The sequence below is a fragment of the Equus caballus genome, unplaced genomic scaffold (genome assembly GCF_041296265.1).
Source record: "Equus caballus isolate H_3958 breed thoroughbred unplaced genomic scaffold, TB-T2T haplotype2-0000440, whole genome shotgun sequence".
Classification (NCBI taxonomy): domain Eukaryota; kingdom Metazoa; phylum Chordata; class Mammalia; order Perissodactyla; family Equidae; genus Equus; species Equus caballus.
Genome location: NW_027222395.1, coordinates 486438 through 509622, shown reverse-complemented (window position 1 = coordinate 509622; position 23185 = coordinate 486438). Strand labels below are relative to the sequence as shown.

The following is a 23185-nucleotide window of genomic DNA, read 5'->3' as shown; positions in this document are numbered from 1 at the left end:
GTGAACCCTTCATAGAATGTAACATGGGACATTTACACAATCTCGTATGATTAATTTCTGCCTGATCTCCCCTCTAGACTGTAAGATCCATGAAGGCAGAGACTCTACCTTTTTGCTTACCATTGTATTCTAGACCCTGGCATAGTGTCTGGCACATGTTAGGTACTAAATAAATTCATTCTGAAGGAAGGAAGAATGAATGAGTGGTAAATTGATACTTCTAAAATAATAAAGAGGAGGCCTAGCATTTTAAATGAGTGATAATAATGGGGTAGCACATATTAAACTTCTAGTGTTAGGTAAACACTGTTCAAAACTCTTTACTCATTCATTCCAGTTCCGAGGACCAACCCTATGAGTACACGTCAGTATCTGCACATAATAGATGAGATCTGAGACTCAGGCTACTTGTGCAAGGCCAGGCAGCCAGTGTAAGGTGAAGCCTTAACAGTTGTCAATGTTGTTACTCTATTTATTACTATTCTCACCTTGGTGGAGTTCCTAAGAGTGCCATCGTCAAAGGGGGTGGTGTTGGGCAGGCACAGCCCGCCCCCAGGCCTCTGAGCGCCTTCTCAGGCTGGGCCTGGAGTGAGAGTTTGGGGGCCCAGGGGCTGTGAGGGCCTGCCCACCGTAATGGAAATGGCAGATGGAGGAAAGGATCCTTCAGGCTGGGCAGTGGGGAAGGTCACTCAGGCATCCAGAAACCTTCCTCAGAACCTGTCTTTGAATTAAATCTCAACTCATATCTTCCAGAAGCCTGAGGTGAGATGTCTGGCCGTGTTGCTAGTGCCGTCGCCCTCAAGAAGCCAAACAGGCTCTCAGAGTCTCTCAGGCCCTGCCCCCGGACGTGGCCCCGCCCCAGAGCATGCTGGGCAGGACCTCCCCATAGATCCCTCCCATTGCCAATGTATTCCTCCAGAGGATTCTGAGCTCTGCTTGGTGTTTCCAGCTGTGATGAGGTAAATGTAGTCTTGGTCCTCTGGAAAAGTAGATAATTAAGGCAGATAGTCCACACATGTGAAAGTGTTGTGACTTGGAAAGGGTGGGCAGATCCCAGGTTGGGAGGATTAAGGAAAGCATTGAGGGAAACCTTTCAGTATGGTGGGAAGGAAGGAGGAAAGAAGAGATGGAGGATCTCATTTTGGTTTTGGTTTTGTTTTGTTTTGAAGTTTTTATGAAGAAAAGTTCCCATCTGATGACTTCTCTGTTTCCCTCTGGTGGTCCAGCACATGTGATCAATGAGCGAGGAGTGTGGACAAGGTGTAGGAAAGTGGAATTGTTTTGAGAACTTAGGCAAGCGAGTTGACTGAGAAAACAATCACAGAAGCTCCCCCGAGACAGGGCCTCTGTTTGTTGCCTCCACTGGGTGTCCCAAGTGCTTGGAAGAGCGTCTGGCACATGGTAACACAGGAGGAATGACTGGATTCTGAGGCAGTGGTGGAGCTGAGCAACAGATGTAGAACAGAAGTTTATGGGGCACAAACACACTTGTGTGATTTTATCCAAGAGGAAGCAGGCCCTTATTTGAAGGCAGTTCTAAAACAGGCAGAGTTGGATTTTGCTAGACAGGACGAATGAAAGAAGGGGGTAGGCTGTTTAGAGCAGAGCAGTATATTTAGGTTTAGGATTAAGTGATGCCCCATGAAGTTTTCCTTGGAGAGGGAGGAAATGAAGACAAAGGTTGTCAGGTAAGCAGGGGAAAGTATGGAGTGGCTTGTAGTTCCTGAATAGGTTGAGGCATTAGCATGCTGAGGGCAGAAGCTGAGAGGATAAAGGGAGGAATGTCAGACTGTATTTTTTCAGAACACACAAGTGTTGCTGGTGATAAGTTCTAGGATATGGCCATAACTGAACTGGAATGAAGGTAAAGGACTCTAAGATGAGAAGGAGCAGACAGTGAGAGATCAGATCATTGGATGGTCTATCTGCATGGATGTTGGGGCCTCTGATTGATTCCTTCCCCTTTGAGTTCCTTTCCTGTCCACAGAATTGGCATTTCCTCTAACTCTAACCTTCAGTCCATGGCATGCCTCTGGACAAGAAGGCAGAAATGGGGTGGTGAGAGAGAGGGTTGAAGTAGACATCCGTTTTGTTTTTGTTTTTATTTTGACACTCAGCATTCACTCACCTTCTAAAAATAGTCCTTCTTTTGCCCTCTGGGGATCTAACCCCGTTGTCAGTTTCAGTCCATGTGAAGTGGAGCTGTTTACCACTAACGCTCTTACTTTAAAGGAGGGCATTGAAGTCAGGCTTGGCCAAAAAGATTGGTCCATGCTTTTGGCAACAGTGATTGGTCAGGGATGGGCATGTGACCCAACAGGAAACAATAAGGCACAGTGGGACTTTTGAAGGGACTAGTGGGAGAAACAACCCATTTTTAGCTGCGCTTTTAGTTTGGAAGATGTAGCTACGAACTTGCCAGACAGACTTACAAGGTAGCCAGTCCAGAATCTAGAGCAGAGAAATGGATAGAAACTGAAACTTGATGACATCAGCTGAGCCCCAATATGAATCCTCCTGCGTGAGGGCAGCCTTACTCCCAGAGCTTTTTCAGGTGCCTGAGTCAACAGATCCTGTTTTTAAAGTCAGTTGAATTGCGCTTGCCATCATTTACATCCAAAGAATCCCTCACAGCGTAAGGGGGCTCTCCATCCCTGGCTCCCTCTTCTGTGCTAGCACTCTGAATATATATTACCTTCTCTGTCCTTCAGGTCGTGCCCTTCTATAAAAGAGGGTAAAGAAACCTACTTCAAAGCATTGTAAAGTTTAAATGGGATAATATACATAAAAAGCATAAATTTGTTTCACAACATTGAAGTACAATAAGCAGTACTTAATTTTTCTAAATTAAATTAAATCTGGCTCAAAGACCCCATTTTCAAGGGTAGGAAGATATACAATAGTAGTCATTAATGGGAGCTTTTTGCCTATTTAGTTAAGTATTCACCATCAAATATGTAGGTAAGAGCTTGTGATCTTGAGTCCATCTTGGTTGCCCCTGGGATTTTCATTGCCCAAGCCCTTCAGGCCCATTGAAAGGCCAGTGGCTGCACAGCCTCTGTGCTAAGTGTGAGCAATGCCGTGTCTTGCGACAGCTCTCAAGATGATGGGGCTTGATGATTAGTCATCTCAGCATCATCACTTCATCCCTTAAAACATTGTGCTGTCTGCTAGAGGACTTCCACACAGAACCCGTCCACCTAAGGGACTCGTGTCTACATCCTGATTCTCAGGGTCTTGGAGCCACTGCTACCTTTAGGCAACTCTCCTTCTCTCACCCCAGCACTTGTGTCAACCCCTATCTCCTCTCTCCTTGGAGCAGCCAGCTAAAGTCTCCTCCCACATGAGGGTCTGGACAGGACTGTACAACAGGTGTCTCACAACTTCTGCTTGGGTTCAGGAAACATGAAAGCCATTAATAACTCCTGAACCCAGAAGCCCAGAACTTCCTGTAAGACAAATGAGGAAAGGTAACTTTTATTCCTTCTGGAATCCCCTCAGGTGGAGGGTAGAAACAGCATTATCCTGCTTCAAATGAAGGTTGCCTCAAGCTGGGCAAGAATCCCTGCAAAGGAAAATTACCTACTCTTGTCAGCCCAACCCCCTCCCACAGTGAAGCATTGCTAAACTTGCATAATACTCAGTTCCTTCTCTACCTCCTGGCCCCCATAGAAGGAAGGAACAGACCCCGAGTCTCCTGGGAGAGATAGGGAGGCAGCCTCCACAAATCTCTGAGCTTCCACTTGGCCTCCCTAAGGAAGACCAAACGTGTCCTTGTGACCCCAGGAAAATAGCCTAAATTAGGCTCTGATCCAGGGCCAATGGAAGTTCCAGAGGAAAGGCCTCAAGAGGAGCCCCGGGGCCAGCCCCGTGGCCAAGTGGTTAAGTTCGCACGCTCCGCATTGGCGGCCCAGGGTTTCACTGGTTCGGATCCTGGGTGTGGACGTGGCACTGCTCCTCAGGCCACATTGAGGCGGCGTCCCACATGCCACAACTAGAGGGACCCACAACTGAAATATACAACTATGTACTGAGGGGATTTGTGGAGAAAAAAAGAAGGAGAAGATTGGCAACAGTTGTTAGCTCAGGTGCCAATCTTTTAAAAAAAAAAAAAGAGAGAGAAGAGCCCCTTCTCATAGCCTGGGCCCCTTCATTGTGGCTGCAGATTACGGCACAGTTCTGAGTGTTAATCCATGTGAAGGCTGCCTCAAGAAAGCTGATTCCCTTAGGCAGCACCTGGTACCAGAGAAATTCACAGTGCCTGAAGCTGAGATCTGGGGTTCCCATACCCAAGCCACATCAAGGTACCAGTCAATTCATGCATTTTATTCGCCCTGACATTAGGTTTGGAGTGTGGGCTTGAGGGTATAAAAATTCAGGTAACCCATTCCCATCACATTCTATGTCACTGAAAATTCTTCAGGTGCCACAGAGTACCATGTAAATGAGACCCCCACCCCCACCCCCCACACCCCCCAAGCTGCACAGCACTGATCTCTGGGTATAAGCAGCAAGCCCATGAAATCTAGAGAAATTCCTCCTCATCTCTCCAGTCACTGTTCAGCTAATACGTTTTCCTTCTTTTGGTAAGAGTCCTGCTTTCCCATAGGAACTGGAATCTGGGAGAAAGGAAAACAGTACTAGAAGCAGAACAAGAGTGTGGGATCACTCCTGGGTGGTAGTGTCACCTCATTTGGACAGTTCACTGCCTAGATGTGCTGAGTGTGCAAATTCTGTCTCGTTGCCTCATCCAGTGTTTCTCTGAATAGAAGCAAATATCTGGGCACCAGGTATGACTTGTCTTGTGACCCCAGCCAGTAAGTCAGCCCTTTTGAGCCACCACCTCTCCCTTGGTTAGAAGCTCTTTGGCAATGGGTTCATGGAAAACATCCCAGAATGGGAGCTACATGCTGAATTCCCTAGTACTGGCTTTGCCATCGATTGTGTGATTCATTCTCTCTGATGTTCAAGCTGTGAGAAGCAAATTTGAAATGATGGATGTGCTATATTAAATATATCAATAAGAGCAGAAGTTAAACCTTGCAAGCTGTAGGGTTTGCTTCCTCGATAAGCCTGGCTATCTCTATGGGAACTGAAGGTTGCTTCTTTAGGCCTGTAGTCGCGGAGCTAGAGCAGAGTGGAGATTTGGTGGCAGGGCGAGGATGAGCCGTCTTGCTCCTAATTTTTCCTCCCCTCTAAGTCTGAATACTGGCAGTGGTGAGGCAGGTGGTTCTAAGGGCTCCTTTCACTTTACCGTTCATGATGACCCCACACCGCCTTTACCTCCATGCCACCTTTCCCTGCTTCTTTGGATGCTTCAATCTCTTTGATGTTTTTCTTACCAGACGTTTCTCCGCTTAGCCATTAAACAGCTTTACCTTTGATGACGTGGATATGGATGAGCACAAGGATCCACTTGGTCCCTTTGGTCACTTTTGCTTCAGTGAACTCAGTGGGATGTCCAAGAAGAAACCCTTGTGTTAGGAAGAGTTCTAAGAAGGTTTCAAAGATCCCTTCTTTTGCTAGTCACACCCTTGTATAAACTGCTCCCCTTGAGTGTAAGCTGGACCTCGTGATTTGCTTCTGACTAATAGAATAAGGGAAAGGTGATGGGATATCATTTCCCTCGTTAGTTTACAAGATTGTGACTTCTGTCTTGCTAGCAGACTCTCTCCTGGCTTTGATGAAGCAAGCTGCCATGTTGGAGAGGCCTACATGACAAGGAACTGAAGGTTGCCTCCGGCCAACTCCAGCCAACAGCCATCCAGGAATTGAGGCTCTCAGTCCAACAGGCCTTGAGGAACTGCATCCAGCCAGCAGCTATAGAAGTGAGCAAAGAAGTGTGTATTTCCCCAGTCAAGCCTTCAGCTGAGACCCCAGCCCCAGCTGCCACCTTAATTGCAGCCTTGTGAGAGACCTTGGAGCAGAGAACCCAGGTAGGCCTTGCCTAGATCCCTCACCAACAGAAACTATGAATTAATAAATACTTGGTTTTTTAAGCCACTAACTTTTGGGGTATTTGTTATATAGTAACTAACACACCCCTAAATTACTGTAACCTTGGTGTAAGATGTAGCATGGCTGGGAAGGCAGGCACCAAATGAGAGGACGACCTCCTTGACAACATTCCTGGAGATACTGTCTTCAATCTCGAAGACTATCCCAAGTTCTCTTAGCTGCAGTGGTATCATTGTGCTCCCCCCAGCCCTGATTAGTCTCCAGGAGGTGAGGCCTAGGCAAGGTAATGCTGGGTGGAGTGGATGGCCAGGATGTGGGGTGTTAATCTGTCTGGAAGGGACATTTTGAGCTCGAAGTGACCCTCAGGGATCATGAGGTGTGATGATAAGGTCATTCTTCCCCTCCTCATTTTTTCTTTCCTTTTCCACTCACTCCACCATTCCTTTTTCCCTACTTGTTGTCTCCTTTTGCCCCAAATTCTGGGTGGCTGCCTGACGACCATTCCTACAAATGATAGCCAGGTGATCTCTTGGTCTTGCAATAATTCTACCAAGCTGGGCATCCTGAGGAAGTTTCCCTCGGGAGCGTCTCTGCCCTTTCCTTGAGGTGTCCTCACATGCAGGGAGACCTCATTGTTGAGCTCAGAATGTGCCTTCCAGACAGATTACCACCCCACATATAACAGATTCTTCGGTGGGACCCACCCAGTTCCTGGACCCTGCCCTGGCCACTCCAGTGTCCACAATCGCAAAACCCACCCATACGCACACCTGCACTGACTGCTCACCTGTGAGATACTCAGGAATCAGCAACTTTTTCTAAATGAAGGTAAGTTACCGTTTTCAGGAAAAGATTCATATCTCTGGTCCTTTTCAGAGCTGCAAGGTCTCTCCTCCCGTCTGCTCCAGGAAGGGTAGAGGAAGGGGAAGGGTGAACTGCCCCCCATTTTCGTTAGGGTCAGCTGAGGCGTGGGGACACGGCCCACCACCCAGACCTCCTGAGGGAGAGAAAGGCTCTTAGGAGCAGGTGACATTCATTCCTCACCAAGAGATCCAAGAGCAACATTTCCCCCTGCCACTCACCTCAGGGCCTAAACACCCCCACACTTCCAATTCCAAAACTTTCTGAGGCAACAAGGGGAAATTCTGGCTGTATCCTTCCAGAGGAACGCATCCCACCCTGCAGCTGTGTATAGTTCAGGATAGTGAGGGAGCAGATGGAAAGACAAGTTGAGCCAAGTTCTGGACTTGAAGGGTTCTTCTCATTTTGAGAAGGCCCGGAAGTTTTTAGAGTAAACTTTTTGTACTTTTTATGAAAAAGTAAAGTGTTTTAAGTACAGGACATCTGAGTAAGGTCAAATACAGGACCCAAGATAAGACTGAGAAAGCCACTGTCAGGCCCCCTACAAGGGACTGGTCATCTTGCAGAAACCAAATGAGGAAATCAGTCAGAGCTGACTTCCCTCCTTCCTTTCCCTGAGCATAAGCGCTGGGAACCCCAAACCCACTCCCCCAAAGCACCACACAGAGAACACTACTCTCTCCTAGCAGAAACATTTATTGAGGACGATCAGTATTCTTGGTTGTGCTAACCATGGTTCTCATCAGAGGATGTGTTCTCGTGAAAATGGCAATGCTTTCTCAACAAGGACTGAATGATTTCTTTGGGGACATTTTTCCTCCCTGGAAGTGTTGGAGAAGCATTTCCTGTTTGAATAGAAGAGTCAGATCTCTGAAGACAGTGCTTTCATTAGAGGTGAGGGTGGCCGGAGGGACGTGGCATACATCATGCATGCAGGTGGGTCTTGGATGGGGCACAGACTCCCTTTAGGGTGGGGAAGGGGGTTGACTCTGGCATAAATGCTGGTCCTTGAAGGCCACAACTTTCCAGGGCTGTCTGATCCTGTCTCTTTTCTGTCTAACCCTTGTACGAAAACTCTTGTCAGGAGGGACAGCATCTTGGCTGCAGGATGTGGTCCTTGCCCATTCCCCTGGCTGTGGGTCAGAGAGAGCCCCGTAGTTGGAGGGATGTCCCTCGTCAGGCTCTACCTGGGCCTGCAGTTCCCCCTTCTGCTGACTTAACTCTGCAGCCTCAGGTTCGTATCTCCATGCCGGTTTCTCCTCTAGGATCTTCCCAATGGCTGCCATGAGCTCATGAGCTTCAGGAGGCCCACAGCTCACGAGAGCTGCACTTTGAGCTGGGTCTCGGAGCGGTGCAAAGATTGACGTGAACTTGGCTTTTTGCTGGGGACTTTCCTGCCCTGTGATTTTTTTCTTGGAATTAATCCACTGAAAAAACTGCCTCATTTTTTTCTGAAGTAACTTTCAGGAGGAAACTGTTCATTCTGTGACAGATACGGGAAAGTGCCCTCTAATTCTGTGTCCTCAATAGAGTGGCTCTTCTTTCTGGCTTTAGACGTCCCAACTCCTGAATCCTCGCTTCCACATTCTCCTGCTCTGGAGTCCAGAGGTCTCACTGTCTTTGCAGCTGGTGGGAAATTCCTATCCTGGCATTTCCATGAGACATGCTTAGAGGCCCAGGGTTCCCGCCAATCCCCATTGTCCTCCAGGTGGACTTACAGCACCTGGGAAGCTCCCATGTCCCCACTGGAGACGCTCTGGGACTGAGTCAGTGAGGAGTCGGAAGGCAAGCTATCTGAAGTAAGGGATATGTCAGCGGGAGAGCCTTTAGGCTGGCTATGTTCCCTGCTCTTCAATTGAAACTTCAACTCGGTAAGGAGCTGTTTTTTAATGTCTGATGGCTTGGAATCTTGGGGAACTGGTATTTTTGGTGAGGGACATTGACTGGTCAGGGTAGTTTCTACTTTGCTCACATTGATATTTACCATTTGGGAGCTTCCCAACTTGTTGGTTGTCAAGATGTCACAAGATTGTGATGTAAGAACGCACAGCTCCTCAGCCTTGAATATCTCCCTGAAGTTCATGGTGGACGTGGAAAAATGTTTTCAATTCTTCTCCACCATCTTTTGGCCCTGAATCATGTCCTCTCTATCACTGGAACTCACATTCTCATCCCTTGGCACATGTCCAGCCCCAGCTTGCCTTGTGGGCACCTCTCGGCTGCATCTGTTATTGTCTAGTGCAGTCTTACTCTGACTCACTTTGTCTATAAAGCTGTGTGTGAGGATCTCTGAAGTCTGTCTGCCATGCTCGATTGACTGGATGTCCTTGGCAAGCTCCTGGTCGCTATCAGAGTGGGATGGTTTTAGGGCCCCCTGTCCTTCGTTGCCCGCAGATGAGGTAGCAGGGAGTGGAAGATCCAGGATGGGGACTGAATTCGTTGTTTGCACCTTATTTCCCTGAAAACTTTTAGAGCTTCCCTCAAGGGGCTTGGAAACCTCAAATTCCTTTCCCTTACTTGGAGTCTTATTTCGTTTGTCACCTATGTCTTGACCCCCTCTTATTACTTACAGAACAATCATTTTATTCTATTTTTCCCTTTTTCTCCTCCCTTCCATTTTTAAAATCATGTTGTTTTTAGAAAACAAAATTGGTATTTTATTTTTCCACCCTTGTAACCATCTTTATTTTACTTAGACATCTACAACTTAATGTATTTCACGCTCACCATCATAATGCTTTTTGAATTTTGCCCCAGTTGACACTCAGCCAATTTTTGAGTCCCAGTCTGTCTAAGTGGAGTTGCCTTTCCTCCAAACCCCTATTGTAAGGGTGGGTATGTGTGCAGTCCATGGTGAGACCCCCATATATCTGTAACCTGGTGCATAGTCTGGGACTCACCTCTGGTTCATGAGCTGCAGATGTTCTGGGGGAGACCAACCATGGCTCCACCAAGGCCGTGAATATCAGAGGCGGCACTTCCATCCTGATAGGTGAACTGTACACATTAAGGGCAAGATCTTGTATATTCCTATTAAGCATAGATGGACGGAAGGCAGCAAGATCACCTTCCCAAAGAGGGGGATGCCATGCCTGATGACCTCCCTGCAGATAGTGTTTAGTATTCAAAGAACAGCCCAGTGCCTTTTTGGAATAAGGCATCAGTGTGCTGTGCAGTGCCTGGATCAGCCTCAAGGTGGTGATGCCTGGATCAGATTGAGGAGGGGGCGGGGGGAACAGGACAGGGTCACCATATGGATGATGATGTGGCATAAAGCTTTGTTCTACCAGCAAGGTCCTTCTTTCCCCTCTTCATTTTTTCTTTCCTCCTGGCTTACTCCAAGTCATCTTTTCCTTACTCTCAGCTTTATTTTATCCTGGGAGGTAGGTGGCTACTTGGTCAACATTGTTACTACTGGCAGCTGAGTGATGCTTTTGCTCTGCAACAAAATATCATTTGGCAGTCTGAAGAAATACCTACAGAGGGGAACCACTTCCCCCAGGTGCCTTTCCAGTAGGGAAACCTCAGTGTAAAGTTTAAAGTATTCTTCCCTAACACATTAATATGACTCACATGACAGATTCTTAAGGCGTGTCTGTGCTGTTGCTAGCCCCTCCCCCACCAGCCCAGGATCCACTGCAGCAATACCCTCCCCCACCCCCCAAATCCCATTTAGGGTTCACCCCCTGTGGGGTCCTCTGGTCACTGACCTCTAAATCATGATGAAGCCACTGTTTTTTCTTCATTGTTGTTTTACGAATTGCCTACCTATTCTTGACCCTCTTCGGATAGAGAACCACCTGTCTTCCCTACTCTCTGAAGGATGTAAAACATTCAGTGAGCGGAAGGTGTGGGCTGCTCTACACTTTCGTTAAGGCTAAGCGAAGAGGCAGGAGGCAGAGCCCACCTCCTCAAACTTCATCAGGGAGGAAATGGGCTTTTGGGGGCACGTGATATCGCTTTGTCAACAAGAGCTGCAGAGCACTGGTGACCTTTCAGAAGCCAGAGGAAGCAATCAGTAAGAGCTGAACTCACTCCTCCTTTTCCCTAAGCACAAGCCCTGAGTTACCTGAAACCCATGCCCCCAACACAGGACACAGAAAAGACATCACTATTATTAGAGAATCATTTATTGGGGAGAATTAATATTCTCCACGAGAAGGAATTATTTTGTGGTGGGAAATTTTCCGCTCTCGAAACGCTGGAAAAGCGTTTTCTGTTGACGTAGAGACGGATCCCTAAACATAGTGCCTTTAGCAGTGGTGAGAACAGCTGGAGGCCCCTGGGCCGGCTTGACGCCTGCAGGTGGAGCTTGGATGGGGCACATGCTCCCTGCGGGGCACAGATAAGGGACGCTTCTGATCCAATAGCTGATCTTTAAGCGCCACGACTTTCTGAGGGTGTCTGTTGTGGTCTCTGATCCGTCTAGAACATGTAGGATAATTCTGGCCAGCAAAGACAACTTCTTGGTGGCAGGACTTGGCGTTTGGCACTTTACAGGAGGGAGCCCTGTAGTTGGAAGGATGCCCCTGGACGGGCTCTGCCTGGGCCTGCTCTTCTGCCTTCTGCTCAGTTTTCACAAACTTCCTCAGGGAAGGAAGGGGCTCTTGAGGGCGGGTGACCTCTGTTGCACACCGCTGCCCCAGTTTCTCCACTGGGAACTTCCCAGGGACCGTCCTGGTCTTCTGAGCCGTGGTGGTCCCAGTAACGGCAGCTCTCCCTTTAACCAGGCCTCTGCTCTGTGCAGATGATATGGGGCGGCCCTTTTCCGGGGGATGTTCTTGCTTTTTGCCTTTTGTCCCAGGACGAAGCCATTGAAAAATGTCGTTCATCTTTTTTCTGAACAGACTTTCAGGAGGAGGCTGTGCCTTCTGTGATGAGGTCTGGGAAGACTTGCTCCCAAGCGTCTCCTCTGATGCTGTGATCTGAGTAGGGAAACTCTTTCTTGTAGGTTGGGATGTCCCCAACCCTGCATCCCCTCCACCAAGCTCTTCTTTGTTGGGGCCCGGAGGGCTCAGTCTCATTGTAGCTGGTGGGAATTTCTTATCCTCGGACCTCTTTAGGTCTTTCTTAGGGACCCAAGGCTCCTGCCGCTGCTGCCTGCTGATCCCACTGTCCTCCAGATGGACACGCAGCAACTGGGAAGCTCCCATGTCCCCACTGGAGACACCGTGGGCATGAGTCAGTGAGGCCTTGTAAGTCAAGCTCTCTGAGGCAGGGGACCTGTCAGTGTCTTGGCCTTGGACCTGGCTCTGATTCCTCTTCTCTAGTTTTGACTTTAATTCCCCAAACAGATGTTCCTTAAGATCCGATGACTTTGGGTCTTGGGGAACTTGTCTTTTTGGTGCAGGGCTTTCAATGGTCCCAGTAATTTCTATTTTACTGTGATTCTCACGTATCATTTGGGAGCTTCCTGGCTTGCTGGTTGTCAACACACTACCAGTTTTTGACTGCAGAGCATTGAGCTCCTTGGCCCTGAATATGTCCCTGGCCGTGTTGTACATGGAAAAGGGTTCCGACTTCATCTTTTTGTCCTGTCGCCCTTCTCTTCTATCACTGGAACTCACTCTCTCATCTTTTGTCTCAGGTTTGGCACCAGCTTGCCTTGCAGGCAGCTCTGGGGGGCATCTGTTGCCTAGTTGAGTAAATTTCTGACTCGTTTTGCCTGTGATGCCACATGTGACAGGCAGATGAGTCTGCCTGGCACCCTTACTCCTCTGAACAACCTCTGCAATCTCTTGGTTGATACCAGAGGGTGATTGTCTCGGCACCCCTTGTCCTTCCCTGCCCATAGGTGATGTAGCAGGGCAATGACGATCCAGGACCAGGGCTGAATTTGTTGTTTCCGCTTTTTCTTGAAGAACAGATTTAGAGCTTCCTCTGTGGGGCTCGAAGCCCTCGGATTTGGAGTCGACTTCCAAAGTTGGGTTATTTGAGGGGGGCCAGTAGAAATAGGGCAAGGACTGGGAGGCAGCATCTTCCATTTTAAACGCCTGTATGGATTCAAGGACCCTGCAGGGCAGGCCCCACTCCATCCTCATACGGAAACTTTGAATATGGGTTTCCATCATCTGTTGTGCACTGGAATCAATGAAGCAAAGCTCCTGGAAGGTATTCAGGGAGGAGTCCCCACCCACTGAAGGTGGCAAACTCCTCTGAGTTATTTGGGTGCGGGGTTTGTCAGAAAGCAGCAGTGTCTGCTTGCTAGCATGCCATGAACTGCGCACCGTCCCAGGGAGCCGAGCCTCACTGATTTCCTCAAACTTCTTGCTCAAATGTGCTTTCAGGACATTTTCAAGTTGTTTCTGATCTAGACTTTCCTCCAAGGCCCTTGAAGCTTTCCCTGACAGACTTGCCATGTGACTATTTAGGTCTTTCTCAGAGTCATATGCCGGATCCTTATCTGAAGAGCTCTCTGGGTCACTCAACAGATGAGCTTTTGGGCCGTTCTCTGGGCTATGCCCCTGATCCTTCCCCATCTCCTTCTCTACCTGAAGCAGTTCTGAACCCCTCTCATGGAAGCTTTTGGATTGGCTCAATCCAACATTTAGATCTTTGTTCACCGAGATCCGTGAGAGTCCACGATTGCTTTCTGACTTAGCTATCTCTGAGAAATCTCTTGGAGGCATCATCAGTGACAGACACTCACAGATCCTGCGGGGCAGGCCCCACCGGTGTTGGATGAGCCTCTTTCGAAGGTGATGTTCCAGTTTCTTCCTCAGCTCATCACTGAGAGGAAACTCTACGGGAAGGGTGGAGATGGAGGCATGGGCCTGGGAGGCCTGATGGTAAGGAAAGTTGGGAGCTGAAGAACAAAATTCTTCCTGAGATCTTTGGACTACAGAGGGGGAACCCCACAAACTTTCCTGTTGCTTCTGCAACACTTTCCATTCCAGTTGTTGAATTTCAGATGAGGTGAGAGACTCTGATTCATCCGGGGGTCTATGGTAACACACTCCACAGATCCTTATCTGGGGTAGAGGACCAGATGGTAGGATTGGGAGTGGGGATTTAAGGTGGGCCTGGGACTTGACCTGAGTGAGAGGTAGGGGCTGGGATTGGGGCAGGGTTTGAGGCAAGGGTTGGGGCTGGATCTCAGGCAAGGATGGAGGTGGGCGATGGAGAGGTACTGGGGATTCTTGGCCCATGGAGGCATTTGAGATGGTATTGAAAAGGAAGATTGTGGTGCAGTCACGTGAGTCACGGATAGCAGAGGGCAAGGACTCGCTGTGCAGAGATGGGAGACCCCAGAAGAGCTGCATACATTTTTCCTGTAAATGGTCCTCCAAGATTTTAGGATATGGGGGCTGCTCATGCATGTGCAGCTCCTTTGGTTTGCCTGCACTGCTCCAGAAAGGAAGGGAGAATGCTGAGTCACACTCATCAGCATTTGACTCTGACATTTTCCCCGAAGGATTTAGTTGGTGGCCTGGCCTAAGTTGTTTTGGAAAAGAGCCCTTCTCCTTCTCCTTTTCCTTCCACATCAGGAAATCACTCCTCTTTCGGACTTGTCTCTCCAGGAGTGCCAGGACATGAGGGCTGAGAAATGAGAGGTTACCAGGCTCTATAAGGTTAGCTGTAGGGTGTCTCTCCAGAGAGGACTCTGGAGAATGGAGGGCAAGAAACTCTCGATTAAAATCACGTGGTGCCAAGGTGGAAGGTGCTAAGAACAAGTCTTTGGCACAAGCTTGCCACCAGGATAATTCTGAAATGGACAGGCTTGAATGGTCAGTGCCTCTGATTGTTGGGACATAAGTGGACAACCCCCCAGGGCTATCTGGAGATGAGTTCTCTGGAACAGACTTCAATAAGATGGAAACCGATTTAGATTGAGTCACAGTTAAAGGGTGGTCTGTCGGTGGTGAGACAGACAGGCTTGGTGGTGCGTGATGACAAGCCAGTGAGTCATTGGGATTCATTATCTGGGGCAAATTTGGTAAGGGGTTAATATCTTGGGAAAGGGTGCGGTCAAGAGAGAAGATCGTATTCAGAGACAGAGTGGCCTCTGGTTGGAGAATAGGACCCGTTGCCTGGGTGTCATGTGGTGGGAGAGGGGGAAGGGCAATGGGTTGGGGTGGGGAATGGTCTGCTGGGAATTTGGACTCCAAGGGAGGAATAGGCTCTGGTGGCATAGAGTGACCCGGTGGTGAGGGTGAAAGAAAGTCAGCTAAGGGTGTCATTGGGTTAGGTGAGAGAACGGAGGGGGGCGGTGGGGAAGGGTCAGGTGGAGGGGATGGTGTTAGGTCTCCTGGAGGGACTTCTGAGAAGGCAGAGGACAGAGTGAATGATGACTCAGTCCCAGAAGCTGTGGAAGCCATAGAGGACACAGAGGCAGTATCATCTTCCAGGTCCTCCAGGAACAGCAGCCGATTGATTTCAGCAGTTGTGCTATTACACACCTCACAGGAGGGGTCTGGGCATAATAGTTGACGAATGCGGGTGGTATCGAGAGGCCGGCCTAGGGGCCTGCGGGAGACAGGAAGTAGAAAACTGTAGCCAGGACCAGAACAAGGAAAGGAGGACCTGCTGGCCTGTCAGGGGAGGGGCCACCTGAAGCCTGCTGCCCCTTCACAATGCCCCACATCTATGACTTCACCATACACTCAGCAGCCCTCACCCCAAGGCGTTCATTCACATACCCGTTCCTATGGCAAACCCCTCCCATGACTACTGCAGGCTGTACTGAATCCCTGGAATTGCAGAGAACATGTCAAAGAGGGATCAGGAAAGAAAAGACTAGTCACCTTTTCAGAATAGAAATTAGCCTCCTTTTCTCCTCTGTTTCCCTCTGGTAGTTTCTCCAACCTGGGAAACCAGAAGAGTGAATTACATGTAATAAAGGTAGAAGCATAGGTGTTACACGGGAGTCCCTTTATGGGAGACCCTTGGGATATTAACGGGATATTAACTCTGAAAGCCCCAAGAATCAGTAGATGTGGTCAAACGGTCAATGATAATATTAATAAGGTTCACATGTGTTTGTTGCTTCATTTATAAAGTACTGTCACATACATTATCCCATGGGATGTTCAAAACCACCATGTGAGGAACATAGGTCAATGGTTACCTCAAAGAGGAGTCTGATCATCCAGGAAGTCAACGTAGTTTCACAAGGTCAGGACACAGAAGTTCTGACTCTTGGTGTCTCCCACGGCAACCCACTGGGCAACACCCATTGTCCAGGCCCATCACTGCTTCATGCCCAGAGCTGGGCAGAGCAGGAATCTGAGAAATGTCTCGGGTTCTGACTACCTTCCCATGAGCCTTTCCTCTGAGGCCTCTATTTTCTGAGAGGGACTCTATCTAGCGACTGACATCCTCAGAGACCATGGACCTGGGACCTCATGGAGAGGACAGGATGTGTCACCCTTGGAGAGCTCAGGTGGGATAGGTGGAACCTTACCACTTGATGTTCCACCTTTTCTTCTCCTCTTGGCTCTGCCCTGACGCTGAGAACAAAAAGAAAAGAATGAGGAGCGAGGACTTAGTTGGCTTGATCCTCTCTCTAGGAAACTCAGATATTCATCCAAGATTAATGTCACTCTCTATTTTTATTACTAGCACTTTGTGTTCTTTCCCTTTCTGAATTTCTAAAGGTGATAAGATACTTTCAATTTTTCCTTCTTTGAAAAACTCGAAGGAGGATTTTTGGCTAGAGTCCACACTTGATCTTCTCAGTCAGAAGTCCTCTGCTCAAGGAGGGCATAGACTCTGAGGCCCCCAGTCACATCTGTGCTTCCTCAGATAGGACCCTGTATCCTGGGACAGAGCTCACACTCCAGTGTCTGCTCAGAGGCTCAGCCCTGCTCTCCTGACCTGCCCAATACAAAGGACGGTTTGGTCGAATGACGCCCGTCATGGGAATGTGACTCGTGATCCAGTGTTGGGAACAGTGTTCTCCTACACAGATCCCAAACTCTCTAAATAACCTAATGCAGGGCCGTGAAATCACTGATGGGATTTTATCCGGGAATCCTCCACCACACCCAGATGGTCTGTGAGTTTTAAATGGGAAACAGTCCCAGCTGAACCCCTAGTCCTGCCTGGCCTATTCCCCTAGAAGGATGATGTTCTATCCTCTATTCAGACTTGCCATCTTAGGAGTCTCTCTGGACCAACTCATTTAAAAATGTGGGACTAGAAATGGAAACAACAATAAAAAATCCCTGTTGGTGGCTTGCCCAGGGATCCTTACCTTTTGGTAGATTTTGGTTTTCCAGAAGGTTGGTAAAGATGGAATCCCCACCAGGAAGCACAGGAACAGAAGAAGCAACCACAACCCACACACGATGCTGAGGTTATAGTCACTATCTAAGAATGTTGAGCAGATGCTCAAAAACAACTCCATATGGCTATTCAGAAATGAGAGAACATTCCATTGACTGAACTCCATTTTCTGAATCGCAAGGCTGCCTGAGGCAACTGAGCTCTGAGAGTGTCCGCACTTGCCTATAATCCCAGGCCTGCATCACAGAGCACTGAAGAGTCACAAAGGGTTTCAGAGGGTGGGGGAGGGGACATGAAGAGGGTGTGCCCATGGCCCCTTCCTCCCACCAGCCCAGCTGATCTCTCCATCCATCCTGGGCCCTCCAGGTCCCTCTGCCCTACCCTGCCATCCTATTTTCCAACTCTGTCCGTTCATGAAATCATACAATTACATTAATGAAATTTTCTGCCTGTTCCACCTGTACTCCAGATATTACCTGGGCCCCCTTTACTGTTTGGAGAGCTTGACTTTGGTTTCACCAATTCCACTGCCTCGAAAGTCTGAAACGCTCCCTGGAATTTTTGCTTGTACCCAGACATTTACACTCAGAATCATATATGTCCTCAAATCCATCTTTCCTTTAGAATGTTTTTGCCTTACATGAACCCTGATATAGAACTTAAAGTTCTTCTTTACTCATTTGGTTTTGTGAATGTTGAATAACAAATTTTAGTTTTTTGCTTCAGTCAGCCTTTACCATCTTCAGCCAGTGGGGCTGACTCAAATAATTGAAATGAGTAATTCATTATTCAACACTCACAAGACTAAAATCAGTACAGGCGTACCTCACTTAATGAAAGGGAAATGTTTAGAGAAATGCATCATTAGGCACTTTCACTGTTGTGTGAACATCACACAGTGTACTTACACAAACCTAAGTGGTAGAGCCTACTACACACCTAGGCTATGTGGTGCTACCCGTATGGGACCACTGTCATATATGTGGTCCATCAGTGACCGAAACATCGTTAATATTGTTACGTGGTGCGTGACTGTGGTGGATGACAATGACAAAACGGAATACCATTATCAAGGCTTCTAAAATGGAGCTGGGAGGCCATTAAGGAAGTGGGGCTTATGCTTGTACACCACATCCACCACCAGATGTTAACTGAACTTTTGAGCTTTACCTGACAGCAGAGGTCACATCTTGAAGTGTTTCCTCATTCCAAGAAGGGACAGTCTGCCTAGGACCAACTATGTTCTGGCAAGTCAGCTCACCCCATGCCAGAACCAGTCAGTAACTGTTCACTGTAGACCTTTGTAAGCCTGTGTCCTTTCCGTTTATCTACCCCTGCCTCCTTTGTCTTCCTAGGAGCACATTTGAGCTTCTACTCGAATCTACATCTCCTGAATTGCAATTCTTGAGACCCCAAATAAACTTTTTGGTTCTTTTGCAGTTTATGCCTCTTATTTGCTGACTTTATATGGTGACAGAAGTGGGATCCCTAGCTACTGACCTTCAATTCTGGTGCCACTTCACAGACACAAGCAAGGTGCCTGCAAAGAATCTTTTGTGCTCTGTCGTCTCCTCCTGGTGGCTCTGGTTCCTGGTGGTAAGTCCTCCTGGGCCTGGACCTCCCATTTTTGGTAGAGGTCCAGACTCTTTCTGTAGGCGTCCTTTGATACTGGTTCTGGCCATCTTTCCGTTGTCAGCTTTGTTAGAAACTTCTGTTTCTTTCACTCCTTTTTTGGGCCTTTGATCCTTTGGTAAGTTCATACAGATGAGAAATCCATTTTCTAAGAGGACCACCAAAGAACAGCCCCACTCTGGGACTCCTGCTGGTTTTGTCTTTAAAGAATACAGACCTTCTACATGTAGATTTTTGTTCCACTGGGCTCAGATTACTCAGGGTGATTTAAGGCTTCACTGGCCTAAATGGGGCTCCTTTGAAATTCCTAAATTGGTTTATCTGTGCACTCAATTGGAAAAAGCCTATCAAACCAAACAAGTAAAATGGGAAACTTTTTAACATTGGTATCTTGAGGCCTCTAAATGAAACACTGAAAAGGACACTTCCTTGCAAGCCATAACAATGTCATAACTAAGAATTTCAAATGATTAAATGTAAATGCCATCGATAAAAGAATATTAACTCCTCCTGTATTCGTCAGGGTTCTCTGGAGAACCAAGGAGATTATCTATATATAATATATATTAATATTGCTATATAATAGAATATATAATCCATTGTATCTATATTTAAATTCATTTATTTAGTTCTATAAATTACATATATACACTCAAAATTTATATATGAAAGAAACTTTGGCCTCACCCCTAACTGCCTAAAAGAATTTAAGACAGAAGGCCTGTTCCAGGAAGGAGCTGTCAACGTAGGGAACTCTAGATGTGGTAGAGAAGAAGGTACCTAGCCGGGCCCATTTTACACAAGTTCTCTCTCATTTGTTTAGAGATGGCCCAGCAAACATTTGGTTTTCTGTCTCCTTGTGAATTGGCTTCCTCCTCTTTGAAGTCCCAAACCATGACCCCCAACCCCGTGCCTTTGTAAAATATCTAAACCCTAACCATAGGCCTGGCAGACACGCTGTGGACTGAGCAGCAGCATGAAGACCAGGGTCAACCTGATGACATTGTGGGTGGGACTACTGGCTGTTTGTCCACATCCTTGTCCTGGGTGCCCAGGAAGGCAGTCACCCAGCAACTTGCAGTGAGGTGTGGCGTGTGACTATGTTTCAGCCAATGCAATGGGAGTGGAAGTGGTGTGTGCCATTTCCAGGTTGGAACTTTTGAAAGCAGGTGTGTCTTCTCTGTGTTCCTTCTTTCTCCTTGTGCAGATTGGTTGCAGACAATGATACAGGCGTCAGGAATGGCGGAGCCAAGAGACGGGAAGTCATGGGTGACTGACACACCCTGTGGAAGAGAACCACCTGCCCAACGCGAAACCCACCTTGGCCTGTAAGGTAATCACACATAAATTTCTACTCTCTGGTTATTCTTTTTCGGGATGTGCTTGTTATTTTCTTAACTATTATGGAAATATTTCAAATATGCAGAAGAGTACATAGTATGACCTCTATCTCCGGCCCCAATATCCAGAAAGAACAGACGTTCAATTCTGCCCTATTTGCTTCCGATGTTGCATTCATTTGCTGGGGCTGCCATGACAAAATGCCACACGTAGGGTGGCTTAAACAATAGAAATTTATTTTCTCACGGTTCTGGAGGCCGAAGTTCAAGATCAAGGCGTTGGCCGGTTTAGTCTCTTCTGAGGCCTCTCTCCCCGGCCGCTTCTCCCTGTGTCCTCACACGGTCTTCCCTCTGTGTGTGTCTGAGTTCTAATCTTCTCTTCTTACGTGACTATCAGTCACATTGGATTGGAGCCTACCCATGTGACCTCACTTGACCTTAATTACCTCTTTAGAGGCCCTCTCTCCAAATACAGCCCTATTTTGAGGTCCTGGAGTTAGGACTTCAACATATGAATTTTCAGGGACATGATTCAGCCCACAATGATATCTGTGTTTTTAAGAAGCAAAATGTTGCCGTCACACCTAAAATTCACATTTCCATCCCGTTCTCCTCCCTCTCTCATCATAGGTATCAGTATCCTAAAATTAATTACATTCTTTATGATTCCAAGAATATCCATGTGCATGGCTCCATTAACAAAAGATTACATTTTTATGCATAGTCAAGACATACATGTGTATGTCTCCATTAACAAATTCTTACATTGTTAGGCACTTAAAAAATGTACAGGAACAGCATCACACTGCACATGTCCTTCTTTGATTGGCTTTGGGCTATAAATGGGGAAGGAAAAACAGCAGCCGAGGGTAAGAGAATAAATAAACGGCTTATGCATAAAAACCCAAAAGGACAGATTTCCAAGAGCGTCGCGGTTGGTGACCATGTGGAGGTTCTGGGAGAGAGGTGGTTCTGGGAGAGTGGTTACCTGGAGAGGGCGTGGAAGCTCAGTGCCCTTTCCCCATGTCTTGCCCTATGCGTCTGTTCCATCGAGCTATTCCCGAGTCATATCCTTTTCTAATAAACAGGTAATCTAGTAAGTAAGAGGTTTCTCTGAGTTCTGTGAGCCGCCCTAGCAAATTTGTCGAACCGGAGTAGAGAGTCTTGGGAACCTCCTACTGACAGCCAGTTGCTCAGAAGCATAGGCGACAACCCAGACTTGCTGTTGGCACCTGCAGTGGGGGCAGTCTTGTGGGGCTGAACCCTTAACCTGTGGGGTGTGATGCTGTCTCTGGGTACATAGTGTCAGAATCGAGTTGAATTGTAGGACACCCAGCTGGTGTCCCAAGAATTGCTTGTTGGTGTGGGGGACTCCCCCGACCCCCAACCCCACACACATTGGAATTGGTACCAGAACCCAGGAACAAACTGTGAAAGATAAGCGTCTTAGCTTGGGTTCCCATAACAAAATGCCATAGCGTGGGTGACTTAAACAACAGAAATTTATTTTCTCACCATTCTGGGGGCTGGAAGCCTGAGAGCAGGATGCCAGCATGGTCAGGTTCTGGCGAGGGCTGTCTCCTCAGCTTGCATAAGGTCCCCTTCTCACTGAGTCCTCAGATGGCGGGGTGTGTGTATGCGTGTGAAGAAACAGAAAGAGAGATCTCTTCCACTTCTGATGAGGCCACAGTCCTATCTGATTTAGGTTCCACCATTATGACTTCATTTTCACCATAATTACTTCCTAAAGACCTTGTGTCTGGACATGGTCACAACGGGGGTCAGGGCTTCCATTATATGAACTGTGGGGAGACAGAATTCAGTCCATAGCAATAAATAAAGAGCAAATAAATAGAAACAAAGGTTTGGCATTTATCTTTATCATTTCCTTTCTTCCTGACTTTACTGTCTCGCTCTTTGTCTAGCTTCTTGAGCAAGCAGCTCGTTGGTTTCTAATTTTTCTTTTTAGATAAGTATATTGAAGGTATCTTTCTTCGAAGTATTGTTTAATTCCGTCCACCAGATTTTGTCATGTAGTGCTTACAGCTATAATATTTCCTAAGTTCCATATGAGATCCCTTTCAACGCAAGGTTCTATAAGTTCCCGGCCATTATTATTATTTTCTCATCTGTCGCTCCTTTTACAAGTATGTAATGTTCCTCCTTGTCACCATGTTGGTTTTGTCTGGAGCCTTACCTCCAGATTTCTATAGATATACTTTTTTATTGACAAGTAAAGGACAAAATGAGAAAATATCTTTGCTATATATAAGCGTGGTATCAGTCTACACTCCTGGGACAGTGTAGACTTCTAATCTGTCACTTATCCACCTTTGTGAAAAGGAATTCTAATATTGGCTCACTGAAGTCATTTTGGTCAACAGCAGAGGAAATTGATAATATGTATGTTTTCATCAGTCAGATAGTCCATGTTGTGCTGTATTCACAACAAACTCCTAAGTCTCAGCTAAAAATAACCAAGGTTTATTTCTCAAACATGCTCCATGTCATCAGGGGCTGGCTCTGTATTATCCTTGCTCAGTCTGGAGGATTGAGTAGATGGCAGCTAAAAGATGCTCGATCCAACTTCTTGCACAACTGCCAGGCAGGAAAAACACACTCCCACTGTTTGCCAAAGGTTCTGTCTGGAAGAGACAACCTCACTTTTGCTCAAGTTTCATTCACCAAAGGCTCACAGAGTCACCTCTGACTTTAAGGGGCCAAGAAGATACATCCCTTCTGTGGGCCAGAGAAGAGCCGACAATATCTGGTGAACAGCAGTAATAATAACTATACACTGTGCTCTATTGTGCCTTGCAAAGCTTATTTTTGCTTTTTGTTTGTTGATTTTTCAAAAATTCCCTTCAGTTATGTGAGTTACCATAAATCCTTCTAGTCAATTTCTTTAATAAGAAAACTGAAGTTAGCCAGAGTTAGCTTCTTTCGCTTAAAAAAAAAAACTAAGGCATTAGATTTGGCGTTATAAATGTCACTGAGCGGCTTAGGAAAGTGAACTTCAGTTTACACCTTGGGCTGGTTTTGAAGAAAGGGTACACACCGATTTTTCAAGGATAAGGTTTTAATAGGAAAAGAAGCAGGGCATGGCATGAGCCAATATTTAGGTCCGAATAATTACTGGTGGCTGCAGCATGTCAGGCAGGGAGCCA

The 23185-nt window shown here is 47.2% G+C and overlaps 1 protein-coding gene and 1 long non-coding RNA gene across 52 annotated transcripts in view; one reads left to right on the top strand and one right to left on the bottom strand.

The window, feature by feature from the left end:
• The window catches only part of LOC106781149 (olfactory receptor 2AE1-like), a 139575-nt gene that overhangs the window by 30805 nt on the left and 85585 nt on the right, over positions 1 to 23185 (top strand). For 30 of the 50 annotated variants that reach the window (XM_070259564.1, XM_070259566.1, XM_070259569.1 and 27 more), the window contains 5 exons: positions 754 to 959; positions 5664 to 5936; positions 6644 to 6786; positions 18487 to 18642; positions 19886 to 20011. The gene's annotated coding sequence lies outside the window, so the exon portion shown is untranslated. The remainder of the gene's footprint in view (positions 1 to 753; positions 960 to 5663; positions 5937 to 6643; positions 6787 to 18486; positions 18643 to 19885; positions 20012 to 23185) is intronic. The other 20 variants (XR_011436157.1, XR_011436166.1, XR_011436165.1 and 17 more) reach the window with 3 other exon arrangements.
• LOC138923051 (uncharacterized) lies at positions 10932 to 22232 on the bottom strand. 2 transcript variants are annotated; one of them, XR_011436172.1, is made up of 3 exons: positions 21534 to 22232; positions 15564 to 16268; positions 10932 to 15285 (listed from the first exon to the last, which is right to left on the bottom strand). It is a non-coding gene; the product is annotated as an uncharacterized lncRNA (long non-coding RNA). The 2 variants fall into 2 exon arrangements; XR_011436173.1 differs by lacking the exon at positions 21534 to 22232 and adding an exon at positions 17015 to 18490.